The sequence below is a fragment of the Stenella coeruleoalba genome (assembly GCF_951394435.1).
Source record: "Stenella coeruleoalba genome assembly, chromosome: 14".
Taxonomy (NCBI): Eukaryota; Metazoa; Chordata; class Mammalia; order Artiodactyla; family Delphinidae; genus Stenella; species Stenella coeruleoalba.
Window position 1 is genome coordinate 287,904 of NC_137160.1, and position 14,042 is coordinate 301,945.

The following is a 14,042-nucleotide window of genomic DNA, read 5'->3' on the forward strand; positions in this document are numbered from 1 at the left end:
CCTCACCCGTCCCCTAATCCTAACCCGTACGCTAACACTAACCCGCGCACTCACACGCACGCTCCCCCTAAAGCGTTGCCGTACCCTCACCTGGACCCTAAACCCTCCCCGTCCCCTAACCCTAACCCTAGCCCGAAGCCTAACCCTAACCCTTTCCCGAAGCCTGACCCTCACCCGTCCCCTAATAATAACCCGTACGCTAACACTAACCCGCGCCCTCACACGCAGGCTCCCCCTAAAGCGTTGCCGTACCCTCACCTGGACCCTAAACCGTCCCCGTCCCCTAACCCTAACCCTAGCCTTAAGCCTAACCCTAACCCTTCCCCGAAGTCTGACCCTCACCCGTCCCCTAATCCTAACCCGTACGCTAACACTAACCCGCGCCCTCACACGCACGCTCCCCCTAAAGCGTTGCCGTACCCTCACCTGGACCCTAAACCGTCCCCGTCCCCTAACCGTAACCCTAGCCCGAAGCCTAACCCTAACACTTCCCCGAAGCCTGACCCTCACCCGTCCCCTAATCCTAACCCGTACGCTAACACTAACCCGCGCCCTCACACGCACGCTCCCCCTAAAGTGTTGCCGTACCCTCACCTGGACCCTAAACCGTCCCCGTCCCCTAACCCTAACCCTAGCCCGAACCCTAACCCTAACACTTCCCCGAACCCTGACCCTCACCCGTCCCCTAATCCTAACCCGTACGCTAACACTAACCCGCGCCCTCACACGCACGCTCCCCCTAAAGCGTTGCCGTACCCTCACCTGGAGCCTAAACCGTCCCCGTCCCCTAACCCTAACCCTAGCCCGAAGCCTAACCTTAACCCTTCCCCGAAGCCTGACCCTCACCCGTCCCCTAATCCTAACCCGTACGCTAACACTAACCCGCGCCCTCACACGCACGCTCCCCCTAAAGCGTTGCCGTACCCTCACCTGGACCCTAAACCGTCCCCGTCCCCTAACCCTAACCCTAGCCCGAACCCTAATCCTAACCCTTCCCCGAAGCCTGACCCTCACCCGTGCCCTAATCCTAACCCGTACGCTAACACTAACCCGCGCCCTCACACGTACGCTCCCCCTAAATGGTTGCCGTACCCTCACCTGGACCCTAAACCGTCCCCGTCCCTTAACCCTAACCCTAGCCCGAACCCTAACCCTAACCCTTCCCCGAAGCCTGACCCTCACCCGTCCCCTAATCCTAACCCGTACGCTAACACTAACCCGCGCCCTCACACGCACGCTCCCCCTAAAGCGTTGCCGTACCCTCACCTGGACCATAAACCGTCCCCGTCCCCTAACCCTAACCCTAGCCTGAAGCCTAACCCTAAACCTTCCCCGAAGCCTGACCCTCACCCATCCCCTAATCCTAACCCGTAGGCTAACACTAACCCGCGCCCTCACACGCACACTCTCCCTAAAGCGTTGCTGTACCCTCAACTGGACCCTAAACCGTCCCCGTCCCCTAACCCTAACCCTAGCCCGAACCCTAACCCTAACCCTTCCCCGAAGCCTGACCCTCACCCGTCCCCTAATCCTAACCCGTACGCTAACACTAACCCGCGCCCTCACACGCACGCTCCCCCTAAAGCGTTGCCGTACCCTCACCTGGACCCTAAACCGTCCCCGTCCCCTAACCCTAACCCTAGCCCGAACCCTAACCCTAACCCTTCCCCGAAGCCTGACCCTCACCCGTCCCCTAATCCTAACCCGTACTCTAACACTAACCCGCGCCCTCACACGCACGCTCCCCCTAAAGCGTTGCCGTACCCTCACCTGGACCCTAAACCGTCCCCGTCCCCTAACCCTAACCCTAGCCCAAACCCTAACCCTAACCCTTCCCCGAAGCCTGACCCTCACCCGTCCCCTAATCCTAACCCGTTCGCTAACATAACCCGCGCCCTCACTCGCACGCTCCCCCTAAAGCGTTGCCGTACCCTCACCTGGACCCTAAACCGTCCCCGTCCCCTAACCCTAAACCTAGCCCGAACCCTAACCCTAACCCTTCACCGAAGCCTGACCCTCACCCGTCCCCTAATCCTAACCCGTACGCTAACACTAACCCGCGCCCTCACACGCACGCTCCCCCTAAAGTGTTGCCGTACCCTCACCTGGACCCTAAACCGTCCCCGTCCCTTAACCCTAACCCTAGCCGGAACCCTAACCCTAACCCTTCCCCGAAGCCTGACCCTCACCCGTCCCCTAATCCTAACCCGTACGCTAACACTAACCCGCGCCCTCACACGCACGCTCCCCCTAAAGCGTTGCCGTACCCTCACCTGGACCCTAAACCGTCCCCGTCCCCTAACCCTAACCCTAGCCCGAACCCTAATCCTAACCCTTCCCCGAAGCCTGACCCTCACCCGTGCCCTAATCCTAACCCGCACGCTAACACTAAACCGTGCTCTCACACGCACGCTCCCCCTAAAAGTTGCCGTAGCCTCACCTGGACCCTAAACCGTCCCCGTCCCCTAACCCTAACCCTAGCCCGAACCCTAACCCTAACCCTTCCCCGAAGCCTGACCCTCACCCGTGCCCTAATCCTAACCCGTACGCTAACACTAACCCGCGCCCTCACACGCATGCTCCCCCTAAAGCGTTGCCGTACCCTCACCTAGACCCTAAACCATCCCCGTCCCCTAAACCTAACCCTAGCCCGAACCCTAACCCTAACCCTTCCCCGAAGCCTGACCCTCACCCGTCCCCTAATCCTAACCCGTACGCTAACACTAACCCGCGCACTCACACGCACGCTCCCCCTAAAGCGTTGCCGTACCCTCACCTGGACCCTAAACCCTCCCCGTCCCCTAACCCTAACCCTAGCCCGAAGCCTAACCCTAACCCTTTCCCGAAGCCTGACCCTCACCCGTCCCCTAATAATAACCCGTACGCTAACACTAACCCGCGCCCTCACACGCAGGCTCCCCCTAAATCGTTGCCGTACCCTCACCTGGACCCTAAACCGTCCCCGTCCCCTAACCCTAACCCTAGCCTTAAGCCTAACCCTAACCCTTCCCCGAAGTCTGACCCTCACCCGTCCCCTAATCCTAACCCGTACGCTAACACTAACCCGCGCCCTCACACGCACGCTCCCCCTAAAGCGTTGCCATACCCTCACCTGGACCCTAAACCGTCCCCGTCCCCTAACCGTAACCCTAGCCCGAAGCCTAACCCTAACACTTCCCCGAAGCCTGACCCTCACCCGTCCCCTAATCCTAACCCGTACGCTAACACTAACCCGCGCCCTCACACGCACGCTCCCCCTAAAGTGTTGCCGTACCCTCACCTGGACCCTAAACCGTCCCCGTCCCCTAACCCTAACCCTAGCCCGAACCCTAACCCTAACACTTCCCCGAACCCTGACCCTCACCCGTCCCCTAATCCTAACCCGTACGCTAACACTAACCCGCGCCCTCACACGCACGCTCCCCCTAAAGCGTTGCCGTACCCTCACCTGGAGCCTAAACCGTCCCCGTCCCCTAACCCTAACCCTAGCCCGAAGCCTAACCTTAACCCTTCCCCGAAGCCTGACCCTCACCCGTCCCCTAATCCTAACCCGTACGCTAACACTAACCCGCGCCCTCACACGCACGCTCCCCCTAAAGCGTTGCCGTACCCTCACCTGGACCCTAAACCGTCCCCGTCCCCTAACCCTAACCCTAGCCCGAACCCTAACCCTAACCCTTCCCCGAAGCCTGACCCTCACCCGTCCCCTAATCCTAACCCGTACTCTAACACTAACCCGCGCCCTCACACGCACGCTCCCCCTAAAGCGTTGCCGTACCCTCACCTGGACCCTAAACCGTCCCCGTCCCCTAACCCTAACCCTAGCCCGAACCCTAACCCTAACCCTTCCCCGAAGCCTGACCCTCACCCGTCCCCTAATCCTAACCCGTTCGCTAACATAACCCGCGCCCTCACTCGCACGCTCCCCCTAAAGCGTTGCCGTACCCTCACCTGGACCCTAAACCGTCCCCGTCCCCTAACCCTAACCCTAGCCCGAAGCCTAACCCTAACCCTTCACCGAAGCCTGACCCTCACCCGTCCCCTAATCCTAACCCGTACGCTAACACTAACCCGCGCCCTCACACGCATGCTCCCCCTAAAGCGTTGCCGTACCCTCACCTAGACCCTAAACCATCCCCGTCCCCTAAACCTAACCCTAGCCCGAACCCTAACCCTAACCCTTCCCCGAAGCCTGACCCTCACCCGTCCCCTAATCCTAACCCGTACGCTAACACTAACCCGCGCACTCACACGCACGCTCCCCCTAAAGCGTTGCCGTACCCTCACCTGGACCCTAAACCCTCCCCGTCCCCTAACCCTAACCCTAGCCCGAAGCCTAACCCTAACCCTTTCCCGAAGCCTGACCCTCACCCGTCCCCTAATAATAACCCGTACGCTAACACTAACCCGCGCCCTCACACGCAGGCTCCCCCTAAAGCGTTGCCGTACCCTCACCTGGACCCTAAACCGTCCCCGTCCCCTAACCCTAACCCTAGCCTTAAGCCTAACCCTAACCCTTCCCCGAAGTCTGACCCTCACCCGTCCCCTAATCCTAACCCGTACGCTAACACTAACCCGCGCCCTCACACGCACGCTCCCCCTAAAGCGTTGCCGTACCCTCACCTGGACCCTAAACCGTCCCCGTCCCCTAACCGTAACCCTAGCCCGAAGCCTAACCCTAACACTTCCCCGAAGCCTGACCCTCACCCGTCCCCTAATCCTAACCCGTACGCTAACACTAACCCGCGCCCTCACACGCACGCTCCCCCTAAAGTGTTGCCGTACCCTCACCTGGACCCTAAACCGTCCCCGTCCCCTAACCCTAACCCTAGCCCGAACCCTAACCCTAACACTTCCCCGAACCCTGACCCTCACCCGTCCCCTAATCCTAACCCGTACGCTAACACTAACCCGCGCCCTCACACGCACGCTCCCCCTAAAGCGTTGCCGTACCCTCACCTGGAGCCTAAACCGTCCCCGTCCCCTAACCCTAACCCTAGCCCGAAGCCTAACCTTAACCCTTCCCCGAAGCCTGACCCTCACCCGTCCCCTAATCCTAACCCGTACGCTAACACTAACCCGCGCCCTCACACGCACGCTCCCCCTAAAGCGTTGCCGTACCCTCACCTGGACCCTAAACCGTCCCCGTCCCCTAACCCTAACCCTAGCCCGAACCCTAATCCTAACCCTTCCCCGAAGCCTGACCCTCACCCGTGCCCTAATCCTAACCCGTACGCTAACACTAACCCGCGCCCTCACACGTACGCTCCCCCTAAATGGTTGCCGTACCCTCACCTGGACCCTAAACCGTCCCCGTCCCTTAACCCTAACCCTAGCCCGAACCCTAACCCTAACCCTTCCCCGAAGCCTGACCCTCACCCGTCCCCTAATCCTAACCCGTACGCTAACACTAACCCGCGCCCTCACACGCACGCTCCCCCTAAAGCGTTGCCGTACCCTCACCTGGACCATAAACCGTCCCCGTCCCCTAACCCTAACCCTAGCCTGAAGCCTAACCCTAAACCTTCCCCGAAGCCTGACCCTCACCCATCCCCTAATCCTAACCCGTAGGCTAACACTAACCCGCGCCCTCACACGCACACTCTCCCTAAAGCGTTGCTGTACCCTCAACTGGACCCTAAACCGTCCCCGTCCCCTAACCCTAACCCTAGCCCGAACCCTAACCCTAACCCTTCCCCGAAGCCTGACCCTCACCCGTCCCCTAATCCTAACCCGTACGCTAACACTAACCCGCGCCCTCACACGCACGCTCCCCCTAAAGCGTTGCCGTACCCTCACCTGGACCCTAAACCGTCCCCGTCCCCTAACCCTAACCCTAGCCCGAACCCTAACCCTAACCCTTCCCCGAAGCCTGACCCTCACCCGTCCCCTAATCCTAACCCGTACTCTAACACTAACCCGCGCCCTCACACGCACGCTCCCCCTAAAGCGTTGCCGTACCCTCACCTGGACCCTAAACCGTCCCCGTCCCCTAACCCTAACCCTAGCCCGAACCCTAACCCTAACCCTTCCCCGAAGCCTGACCCTCACCCGTCCCCTAATCCTAACCCGTTCGCTAACATAACCCGCGCCCTCACTCGCACGCTCCCCCTAAAGCGTTGCCGTACCCTCACCTGGACCCTAAACCGTCCCCGTCCCCTAACCCTAACCCTAGCCCGAATCCTAACCCTAACCCTTCACCGAAGCCTGACCCTCACCCGTCCCCTAATCCTAACCCGTACGCTAACACTAACCCGCGCCCTCACACGCACGCTCCCCCTAAAGTGTTGCCGTACCCTCACCTGGACCCTAAACCGTCCCCGTCCCCTAACCCTAACCCTAGCCGGAACCCTAACCCTAACCCTTCCCCGAAGCCTGACCCTCACCCGTCCCCTAATCCTAACCCGTACGCTAACACTAACCCGCGCCCTCCCACGCACGCTCCCCCTAAAGCGTTGCCGTACCCTCACCTGGACCCTAAACCGTCCCCGTCCCCTAACCCTAACCCTAGCCCGAACCCTAATCCTAACCCTTCCCCGAAGCCTGACCCTCACCCGTGCCCTAATCCTAACCCGCACGCTAACACTAAACCGTGCTCTCACACGCACGCTCCCCCTAAAAGTTGCCGTACCCTCACCTGGACCCTAAACCGTCCCCGTCCCCTAACCCTAACCCTAGCCCGAACCCTAACCCTAACCCTTCCCCGAAGCCTGACCCTCACCCGTGCCCTAATCCTAACCCGTACGCTAACACTAACCCGCGCCCTCACACGCATGCTCCCCCTAAAGCGTTGCCGTACCCTCACCTGGACCCTAAACCGTCCCCGTCCCCTAACCCTAACCCTAGCCCGAAGCCTAACCCTAAACCTTCCCCGAAGCCTGACCCTCACCCATCCCCTAATCCTAACCCGTAGGCTAACACTAACCCGCGCCCTCACACGCACGTTCCCCCTAAAGCGTTGCCGTACCCTCACCTGGACCCTAAACCGTCCCCGTCCCCTAACCCTAACCCTAGCCCGAACCCTAACCCTAACCCTTCCCCGAAGCCTGACCCTCACCCGTCCCCTAATCCTAACCCGTACGCTAACACTAACCCGCGCCCTCACACGCACGCTCCCCCTAAAGTGTTGCCGTACCCTCACCTGGACCCTAAACCGTCCCCGTCCCCTAACCCTAACCCTAGCCCGAACCCTAACCCTAAAACTTCCCCGAAGCCTGACCCTCACCCGTCCCCTAATCCTAACCCGTACGCTAACAATAACCCGCGCCCTCACACGCACGCTCCCCCTAAAGCGTTGCCGTACCCTCACCTGGAGCCTAAACCATCCCCGTCCCCTAACCCTAACCCTAGCCCGAAGCCTAACCTTAACCCTTGCCCGAAGCCTGACCCTCACCCGTCCCCTAATCCTAACCCGTACACTAACACTAACCCGCGCCCTCACACGCACGCTCCCCCTAAAGCGTTGCCGTACCCTCACCTGGACCCTAAACCGTCCCCGTCCCCTAACCCTAACCCTAGCCCGAACCCTAATCCTAACCCGTCCCCGAAGCCTGACCCTCACCCGTGCCCTAATCCTAACCCGTACGCTAACACTAACCCGCGCCCTCACACGTACGCTCCCCCTAAATGGTTGCCGTACCCTCACCTGGACCCTAAACCGTCCCCGTCCCTTAACCCTAACCCTAGCCCGAACCCTAACCCTAACCCTTCCCCGAAGCCTGACCCTCACCCGTGCCCTAATCCTAACCCGTACGCTAACACTAAATCACGCCCTCACACGCACGCTCCCCCTAAAGCGTTGCCGTACCCTCACCTGGACCCTAAACCGTCCCCGTCCCCTAACCCTAACCCTAGCCTGAAGCCTAACCCTAAACCTTCCCCGAAGCCTGACCCTCACCCGTGCCCTAATCCTAACCCGTAGGCTAACACTAACCCGCGCCCTCACACGCACACTCTCCCTAAAGCGTTGCTGTACCCTCACCTGGACCCTAAACCGTCCCCGTCCCCTAACCCTAACCCTAGCCCGAACCCTAACCCTAACCCTTCCCCGAAGCCTGACCCTCACCCGTCCACTAATCCTAACCCGTACGCTAACACTAACCCGCGCCCTCACACGCACGCTCCCCCTAAAGCGTTGCCGTACCCTCACCTGGACCCTAAACCGTCCCCGTCCCCTAACCCTAACCCTAGCCCGAACCCTAACCCTAACCCTTCCCCGAAGCCTGACCCTCACCCGTCCCCTAATCCTAACCCGTACGCTAACACTAACCCGCGCCCTCACACGCACGCTCCCCCTAAAGCGTTGCCGTACCCTCACCTGGACCCTAAACCGTCCCCGTCCCCTAACCCTAACCCTAGCCCGAAGCCTAACCCTAACCCTTCGCCGAAGCCTGACCCTCACCCGTCCCCTAATCCTAATCCGTACGCTAACACTAACCCGCGCCCTCACACGCACGCTCCCCCTAAAGTGTTGCCGTACCCTCACCTGGACCCTAAACCGTCCCCGTCCCCTAACCCTAACCCTAGCCGGAACCCTAACCCTAACCCTTCCCCGAAGCCTGACCCTCACCCGTCCCCTAATCCTAACCCGTACGCTAACACTAACCCGCGCCCTCCCACGCACGCTCCCCCTAAAGCGTTGCCGTACCCTCACCTGGACCCTAAACCGTCCCCGTCCCCTAACCCTAACCCTAGCCCGAACCCTAATCCTAACCCTTCCCCGAAGCCTGACACTCACCCGTGCCCTAATCCTAACCCGCACGCTAACACTAAACCGTGCTCTCACACGCACGCTCCCCCTAAAAGTTGCCGTACCCTCACCTGGACCCTAAACCGTCCCCGTGCCCTAACCCTAACCCTAGCCCGAACCCTAACCCTAACCCTTCCCCGAAGCCTGACCCTCACCCGTGCCCTAATCCTAACCCGTACGCTAACACTAACCCGCGCCCTCACACGCATGCTCCCCCTAAAGCGTTGCCGTACCCTCACCTGGACCCTAAACCGTCCCCGTCCCCTAACCCTAACCCTAGCCCGAAGCCTAAGCCTAAACCTTCCCCGAAGCCTGACCCTCACCCATCCCCTAATCCTAACCCGTAGGCTAACACTAACCCGCGCCCTCACATGCACACTCTCCCTAAAGCGTTGCTGTACCCTCACCTGGACCCTAAACCGTCCCCGTCCCCTAACCCTAACCCTAGCCCGAACCCTAACCCTAACCCTTCCCCGAAGCCTGACCCTCACCCGTCCCCTAATCCTAACCCGTACGCTAACACTAACCCGCGCCCTCACACGCACGTTCCCCCTAAAGCGTTGCCGTACCCTCACCTGGACCCTAAACCGTCCCCGTCCCCTAACCCTAACCCTAGCCCGAACCCTAACCCTAACCCTTCCCCGAAGCCTGACCCTCACCCGTCCCCTAATCCTAACCCGTACGCTAACACCCACCCGCGCCCTCACATGCACGCTCCCCATAAAGCGTTGCCGAAACCTCACCTGGACCCTAAACCGTCCCCGTCCCCTAACCCTAACCCTAGCCCGAACCCTAACCCTAACCCTTCCCCGAAGCCTGACCCTCACCCGTCCCCTAATCCTAACCCGTACGCTAACACTAACCCGCGCCCTCACACGCACGCTCCCCCTAAAGCGTTGCCGTACCCTCACCTGGACCCTAAACCGTCCCCGTCCCCTAACCCTAACCCTAGCCCGAACCCTAACCCTAACCCTTCCCCGAAGCCTGACCCTCACCCGTCCCCTAATCCTAACCCGTACGCTAACACTAACCCGCGCCCTCACACGCACGCTCCCCCTAAAGCGTTGCCGTACCCTCACCTGGACCCTAAACCGTCCCCGTCCCCTAACCCTAACCCTAGCCTGAACCCTAATCCTAACCCTTCCCCGAAGCCTGACCCTCACCCGTGCCCTAATCCTAACCCGTACGCTAACACTAACCCGCGCCCTCACACGTACGCTCCCCCTAAATGGTTGCCGTACCCTCACCTGGACCCTAAACCGTCCCCGTCCCCTAACCCTAACCCTAGCCCGAACCCTAACCCTAACCCTTCCCCGAAGCCTGACCCTCACCCGTCCCCTAATCCTACCCCGTACGCTAACACTAACCCGCGCCCTCCCACGCACGCTCCCCCTAAAGCGTTGCCGTACCCTCACCTGGACCCTAAACCGTCCCCGTCCCCTAACCCTAACCCTAGCCCGAACCCTAATCCTAACCCTTCCCCGAAGCCTGACCCTCACCCGTGCCCTAATCCTAACCCGCACGCTAACACTAAACCGTGCTCTCACACGGACGCTCCCCCTAAAAGTTGCCGTACCCTCACCTGGACCCTAAACCGTCCCCGTCCCCTAAACCTAACCCTAGCCCGAACCCTAACCCTAACCCTTCCCCGAAGCCTTACCCTCACCCGTGCCCTAATCCTAACCCGTACGCTAACACTAACCCGCGCCCTCACACGCACGCTCCCCCTAAAGCGTTGCCGTACCCTCACCTGGACCCTAAACCGTCCCCGTCCCCTAACCCTAACCCTAGCCCGAAGCCTAACCCTAAACCTTCCCCGAAGCCTGACCCTCACCCATCCCCTAATCCTAACCCGTAGGCTAACACTAACCCGCGCCCTCACACGCACACTCTCCCTAAAGCGTTGCTGTACCCTCACCTGGACCCTAAACCGTCCCTGTCCCCTAACCCTAACCCTAGCCCGAACCCTAACCCTAACCCTTCCCCGAAGCCTGACCCTCACCCGTCCCCTAATCCTAACCCGTACGCTAACACTAACCCGCGCCCTCACACGCACGCTCCCCCTAAAGCGTTGCCGTACCCTCACCTGGACCCTAAACCGTCCCCGTCCCCTAACCCTAACCCTAGCCCGAACCCTAACCCTAACCCTTCCCCGAAGCCTGACCCTCACCCGTCCCCTAATCCTAACCCGTACGCTAACACCCACCCGCGCCCTCACATGCACGCTCCCCCTAAAGCGTTGCCGAAACCTCACCTGGACCCTAAACCGTCCCCGTCCCCTAACCCTAACCCTAGCCCGAACCCTAACCCTAACCCTTCCCCGAAGCCTGACCCTCACCCGTCCCCTAATCCTAACCCGTACGCTAACACTAACCCGCGCCCTCACACGCACGCTCCCCCTAAAGCGTTGCCGTACCCTCACCTGGACCCTAAACCGTCCCCGTCCCCTAACCCTAACCCTAGCCCGAACCCTAACCCTAACCCTTCCCCGAAGCCTGACCCTCACCCGTCCCCTAATCCTAACCTGTACGCTAACACTAACCCGCGCCCTCACACGCACGCTCCCCCTAAAGCGTTGCCGTACCCTCACCTGGACCCTAAACCGTCCCCGTCCCCTAACCCTAACCCTAGACAGAACCCTAACCCTAACACTTCCCCGAAGCCTGACCCTCACCCGTGCCCTAATCCTAACCCGTACGCTAACACTAACCCACGCCCTCACACGCACGCTCCCCCTAAAGCGTTGCCGTACCCTCACCTGGACCCTAAACCGTCCCCGTCCCCTAACCCTAACCCTAGCCCGAACCCTAACCCTAACCCTTCCCCGAAGCCTGACCCTCACCCGTCCCCTAATCCTAACCCGTACGCTAACACTAACCCGCTCCCTCACACGCACGTTCCCCCTAAAGCGTTGCCGTACCCTCACCTGGACCCTAAACCGTCCCCGTCCCCTAACCCTAACCCTAGCCCGAACCCTAACACTAACTCTTCCCCGAAGCCTGACCCTCACCCGTCCCCTAATCCTAACCCGTACGCTAACACTAACCCGCGCCCTCACACGCACGCTCCCCCTAAAGCGTTGCCGTACCCTCACCTGGACCCTGAACCGTCCCCGGCCCCTAACCCTAACCCTAGCCCGAACCCTAACCCTAACCCTTCCCCGAAGCCTGACCCTCACCCGTCCCCTAATCCTAACCCGTACGCTAACACTAATCCGCGCCCTCACACGCACGCTCCCCCTAAAGCGTTGCCGTACCCTCACCTGGACCCTAAACCGTCCCCGTCCCCTAACCCTAACCCTAGCCCGAACCCTAACCCTAACCCTTCCGCGAAGCCTGACCCACACCCGTCCCCTAATCCTAACCCGTACGCTAACACTAACCCACGCCCTCACACGCACGCTCCCCCTATAGCGTTGCCGTACCCTCACCTGGACCCTAAACCGTCCCCGTCCCCTAACCCTAACCCTAGCCCGAACCCTAACCCTAACCCTTCCCCGAAGCCTGACCCTCACCCGTCCCCTAATCCTAACCCGTACGCTAACACTAACCCGCGCCCTCACACGCACGCTCCCCCTAAAGCGTTGCCGTACCCTCACCTGGACCCTAAACCGTCCCCGTCCCCTAACCCTAACCCTAGCCCGAACCCTAACCCTAACCCTTCCCCGAAGCCTGACCCTCACCCGTCCCCTAATCCTAACCCGTACGCTAACACTAACCCGCGCCCTCACACGCACGCTCCCCCTAAAGCGTTGCCGTACCCTCACCTGGACCCTAAACCGTCCCCGTCCCCTAACCCTAACCCTAGACAGAACCCTAACCCTAACCCTTCCCCGAAGCCTGACCCTCACCCGTGCCCTAATCCTAACCCGTACGCTAACACTAACCCACGCCCTCACACGCACGCTCCCCCTAAAGCGTTGCCGTACCCTCACCTGGACCCTAAACCGTCCCCGTCCCCTAACCCTAACCCTAGCCCGAACCCTAACCCTAACCCTTCCCCGAAGCCTGACCCTCACCCGTCCCCTAATCCTAACCCGTACGCTAACACTAACCCGCGCCCTCACACGCACGCTCCCCCTAAAGCGTTGCCGTACCCTCACCTGGACCCTAAACCGTCCCCGTCCCCTAACCCTAACCCTAGCCCGAACCCTAACCCTAACCCTTCACCGAAGCCTGACCCTCACCCGTCCCCTAATCCTAACCCGTACGCTAACACTAAGCCGCGCCCTCACACGCACGCTCCCACTAAAGCGTTGCCGTACCCTCACCTGGACCCTAAACCGTCCCCGTCCCCTAACCCTAACCCTAGCCCGAACCCTAACCCTAACCCTTCCGCGAAGCCTGACCCACACCCGTCCCCTAATCCTAACCCGTACGCTAACACTAACCCACGCCCTCACACGCACGCTCCCCCTATAGCGTTGCCGTACCCTCACCTGGAACCTAAACCGTCCCCGTCCCCTAACCCTAACCCTAGCCCGAACCCTAACCCTAACCCTTCCCCGAAGCCTGACCCTCACCCGTCCCCTAATCCTAACCCGTACGCTAACACTAACCCGCGCCCTCACACGCACGCTCCCCCTAAAGCGTTGCCGTACCCTCACCTGGACCCTAAACCGTCCCCGTCCCCTAACCCTAACCCTAGCCCGAACCCTAACCCTAACCCTTCACCGAAGCCTGACCCTCACCCGTCCCCTAATCCTAACCCGTACGCTAACACTAAGCCGCGCCCTCACACGCACGCTCCCCCTAAAGCGTTGCTGTACCCTCACCTGGACCCAAAACCGTCCCCGTCCCCTAACCCTAACCCTAGCCCGAACCCTAACCCTAACCCTTCCCCGAAGCCTGACCCTCACCCGTCCCCTAATCCTAACCCGTACGCTAACACTAACCCGCGCCCTCACACGCACGCTCCCCCTAAATTGTTGCCGTACCCTCACCTGGACCCTAAACCGTCCCCGTCCCCTAACCCTAGCCCGAACCCTAACCCTAACCCTTCCCCGAAGCCTGACCCTCACCCATGCCCTAATCCTAACCCGTACGCTAACACTAACACGCGCCCTCACACGCACGCTCCCCCTAAAGCGTTGCCGTACCCTCACCTGGACCCTAAACCGTCCCCGTCCCCTAACCCTAACCCTAGCCCGAACCCTAACCCTAACCCTTCCCCGAAGCCTGACCCTCACCCGTCCCCTAATCCTAACCCGTACGCTAACACTAACCCGCGCCCTCACACGCACGCTCCCCCTAAAGCGTTGCCGTACCCTCACCTGGACCCTAAACCGTCCCCG